Consider the following 5,024-nt stretch of genomic DNA (forward strand, 5'->3'; position numbering starts at 1 on the left):
GATGAGGGGTAGCATAATCAACACTTTTACAGGTTTAAGAGGTACTAAAATTTTCTAACGTAAATAATTTTTAAAGCAGAGTCAATTATCAGTCATCTATACCTGTAAACGGCAGGTTTAGCTCCTATTTATCAGTTGCTACACCCACAAATATAAAACAGAGACACAATGAAATGTTTCTGCAAATTTTTTCTGTACTAAACCAATGGTTGTTCAAGAAAAACAATACTAAAAAACTAGTCTGAAAATATGAAAAGAAGTTTCCATAAGTATTTCTCTTTTGAAGTTCTAACTACAGACATTCAGACTGTGTGTCTGTATTCAAGCAATCAATAAATTAATGAAGTGATTTTTGTCAAACAGATTGTGGGTAACCTTTTAATCTACCACTACAGGAATAATACCAATACAAATATGGTAACAAAATATATTAATGATATAAAGCCAGCAAATATAGAAATGCACGCACAGTGTAAACTGTGTGTCCTAAACAAACAACAAGTAACTATTATAAGAAAACCTCAAATATCTTAACAAATTAAGAAATATCCATGCAGATGTATTAGAAGTTTCCAAATTATTAACACAGTTTCCAAATTGTCAACACACATTTGTAGATATAAACATTGCACGAAATGAGCAAGATGTATGTGAAAAACTGCTTAAAAATATTGCTGAAAGACCTAGAAATGCATATCATATTTTGTAGAGTGATATTCAAAATAATAAAAATGCAATTTCTCCATTAGTTCACCCATAAATATAGTGAAAAATCTAATAAAATTAAGTCAGTATTTTTTGGAAGAAGGTAAAGCAAATAATTTGTTTGTAAAACTAAATGTACTGATAACATTGTAACATGATAGTCACAATAATAACAATGAATTAGCATGATCTGGCAAGACTGTTCTAAAATATAGAATAATGAGGAAGCATAGGGGGGTTAACCCCAATATTAAAAGATAAAGTAAAGATGCATACATCAAAGTCTAAATTCTAGAAATAGCTTCCATACAGTTCTAGGATTTATATTGAATAATGATACATTTAGAAATAGAAGGAAAGAGATGGATGATTTCATAAATTATGATGGGTAACTAGACTACCAGTTACAAGGGAGCCACATATTTTTTAAATAAAGACATTTTCAGCTTTGGAAAAAAATAATTCTACATAATTTACATAGGTAGAACTTACATGTGTTACTTTTACATATTACAATTTCTATGACATTTATATAAGTTCAAAGCACTTTTGAACTTGTACATTAAAAATTTTATTATACATTATATTTGGCCTGGGAGCCAGACATTTTTTGAAGACTGGACAGAAATATTATACTATATTTTAGCATCAGAAATTGATCAAACTTCTTTCAGGGCCTGATATGCACAAAGATTTTTTTAAAATGTTTGTTCTATAAACTCATAAATCACATAGTAAAATTATCATTTCACTTTTGAGTGATGGAGTAAAAGAATAGGTATATTATTTCTTTATAAAATGTCTTCAGAAATAGATTCTATGATGTGGATAATTTACTTCTAATAAGCAGCCTTATCAAATAAGCTAGTCTCTGTATTTTCTCACCCTTGTATTTTTTTTTTTTAAGATTTATTTATTTGTGCATACAGAACTGGGGTACAGGCCAGAGGCTCAGGGGCGGTGAGAGGATTCACCAGAGACAGAGTGGGGAACAGAACAGGCAGATGGATGAAGTACACTGCTGAGGGGAGCAGTGGGCGGGTCAGGAGAGGTCTGACACGCCATGTGGTCACCTCCGGGCAGGTGGGAATCGAACTCATGCGGAAGTGGCTTTAGCTTCTCAGTGCTGTGTTTTAACCCGCTGCTCCACCAGGGAGGGCCAACTCTTGTATTGTTTTTAAAACTTTTCGAAATAAGGCTTCCCTGGTGGTTAAGTCTCAGTGCTATGAATTTATCCACAGCTACTGCAACACGAGGCGGATCCCTGGCCAAGGAACTGACCCACATGATGCAGCAGGCCTCTCCTGTCTGCCTGCTGGTCCCCTCAGCTGTAGTTCAGTTGATCAACCTGTTCTGCTCCCCACTCTCTCTGGTGAACTCTCTCAACAACTCCCCATCTGCCCATACCTTTGGCCTATATCCTGATTACTATATGCATAAATAATAAAACTAAATCTTTAAAAAATATAAAAGACTTCTAAAGTGGCACATTACAAAGGAAATAGCAATTTGAAAGTTATGTCTTTTTTTTAAATATTTTTAACAAAGAACCCCTTGCAATATATTAATGAAGTCCTTAAGGTTTCACAAGCCAAGGCTGGCAAAGGCTGCATTAGAATAAACAACTACAAGTGTTTTGTTCACTATTATTTTGTTCACTGGAGCTTAGCTGAATAAATGTGCAAACAATATATGCATGATTGAGGTAGGTAATAAAGAAATGAAGCCTTACCCACATGGTTTGTATACAATACACACCAATCGTTTACAGATTGAGTGACCTAATAAACAGCAAGTTGTCATAAGTAGAATTCTATTTTCAGTTATAGCATTTTAAATACTAACATATTATTTATGATTCTTTTCATGAATTCTAACTTTTAGTCGTGTAGCAAACAATGCCAAGTTTTAAAGACATTTGTTGAATGACAATGAAGCTTGAGGGTAACACAACTGAGACCAGTTTTTCATTATGTATTTTTTTACTTATCCTTCACAGCTCTTAAGGACAATTATTTAAAAGAAATATTTTAAGGGCCCTCCCTGGTGGTGCAGCAAGTTAAAGCACAGCACTAGGAAGCTAAAGCCACTTCAGCATGAGTTTGATCCCCACCCGCCCTGGAGATGACCACATGGCGCGGCAGACCTCTCCTGACCCACCAGCTGCTCCCCTCAGCAGTGTACTTCATCAGTCGGCCTGTTCTGCTCTCCACTCTGTCTCTGGTGAATCCTCTCTCTGCCCCTGCACCTCTGTCTTATACCCCAGTTCTGTGTGCATAAGTAAAAAAGTCTTTAAAATATATATATATTAAAAATAAATAACTTTGTATAGACTCAATCTACATTATTTCTCAAAGTTTTAGTTTTCTCTTTTCATAATGTTCCCCATCACTATCTGATCATGTGGGCTTCCTGTTGTAATACTATGTAACAAAACAAGTTAGAAAACAGACTTGTAGTAACACATTTCTCTGAAACATTGATTCAAATTATTGATTATATTTCAGAGTCTTTAGATATTAAGGAATTAAAAAATACAAAAGGATTTTTTTCCATATCCCCAGTTATCTTGCATGATGGATCAAGTGACATATTTCATCGATGAATGGAAGTCTTAACAAGAATAGCTATTATGCTTTCTTAATATGTATTTAAAAGACTCAACTAGAAATTATACATTATATGCTATTAAATTATTTACTGAACACCATTTATGTTATATGAGTAAAGAATCTTTCTTAATAACAGAGAAACTAGGTCAAAGAGAAAGTTGTTATAAAAGTAATTTTCAGAAATGGCATGAATAATGACTATATACTTTTGAATAGAATTTTATTTTTCCACTAGAATCTTCTCAATGCCTGCCTATAGAGTATGATCTGTATAATGACAATAAATCTGAAAGAACTTCCAGGACTTGAGTCAGAGAAAAGAGGAAAGATGTCGATAAAGGAAGTAAGTGCTTTATAGCAACTTCCACATTATTCATAGAATTAATTTTGTTAATTTATAAATTATTAGAATGTCTTATAACCAAGAAAGTGTTTATTCAAAACTAGGAATCATGATTTGGACACAAGCTCAAAGTATGCTCCATCAGAGATTGGGAATAAGAGTGATTTCAAGAATAAGCATGGGCATGATCTAACTAAGCCTAAGCCAAAAATCTCTGCAATGTGGAGCTGGTAGCTAGAAGACATCAGACACAATGCTGTGTTGTGGGTACTGACCATCAGCAGATGGTCTTCCTGTGCCTTTCCTAATCATCAGTAAAGTGAGGGCAGGATGTTGCTGATGTTTACTCAAAGATAAGGAGAAATCAGAGACCTGGGTTCATTCATGTTTCTAGTGAGGAGACTGGGGGGTTCAGGCTGCTGAGTCAAGCTGCTCATTTTTCAACGAGAATCTCTTTATAACAATCTGAGACAGGATGGCCTGCTTGATTTCAAGGAGCTTCCACATTCACTTTTCTAACAATTTAGAAAACTGAAATTTAGAAAATTGGATTAGAAATTTAAAAAGTTGGATATTGAACCAAATGAATAGAACTACAAGTCCAAAGTCAAAAACAAAGCATTGTCATGAATGAGCCAACAGAATTTATAATTTTAGGCATAAGTCCTATAAGTGACCCTTCATTTCTCATACATGTGGATTTTAAATACTTAATTTGAAAAATTCTATCAGCGTTAGGAAAACATATCAATAAAATATGACCCCCAAGAAGAGTGATTACAATCACAAGTTTAGGGCCCGTCCATGGTGGTACAATAGGTTAAAGCCAGCGCTGTGAAGATTTCCCAGCCACTGCAGCGCAAGTTCAATCCCTGACCAGAGAGCCAATCCACATGGTGCACAGACCCCTCCTGACCTGCACATGGCTCCCCTCAGCAGTGTATTTTCACTACTTCTGCCTCTTCTGTTCCCTATCATCTCTGGTGAATCCTCTCACCTCTCTGCACCTCTGGCCTGTGCCCCAGTTTTGGATGCACAAATAAATAAATCTTAAAAAAATAGCAAGTTTAAATGCACTAATTATATTTTAATATTCATATTATACTTCTATTTTTCAATTCTGCAGATGCTAATTCAGTTTATAGAACTTGCATATGGTGTTCATAAAGGAGCAATTACTACCTATCTGTTTTCAGTGTACAAAGCAGATATTTTCCTATGAAAACATCCCCTTTATGTTTAAGGACAGATTGAAATCTTCAAATGCCACAGCAAATGGAGGTCCCTACCTACTGTCTGCAACTGCAGATAATCAGAGATACTTGTTCTTTTGTCATTGGTGTCATTGGATTGCTTCGAAAAGT

The sequence above is a fragment of the Condylura cristata genome, unplaced genomic scaffold (genome assembly GCF_000260355.1).
Source record: "Condylura cristata isolate star-nosed mole 26May11 unplaced genomic scaffold, ConCri1.0 scaffold00014, whole genome shotgun sequence".
NCBI classification, from domain to species: domain Eukaryota; kingdom Metazoa; phylum Chordata; class Mammalia; order Eulipotyphla; family Talpidae; genus Condylura; species Condylura cristata.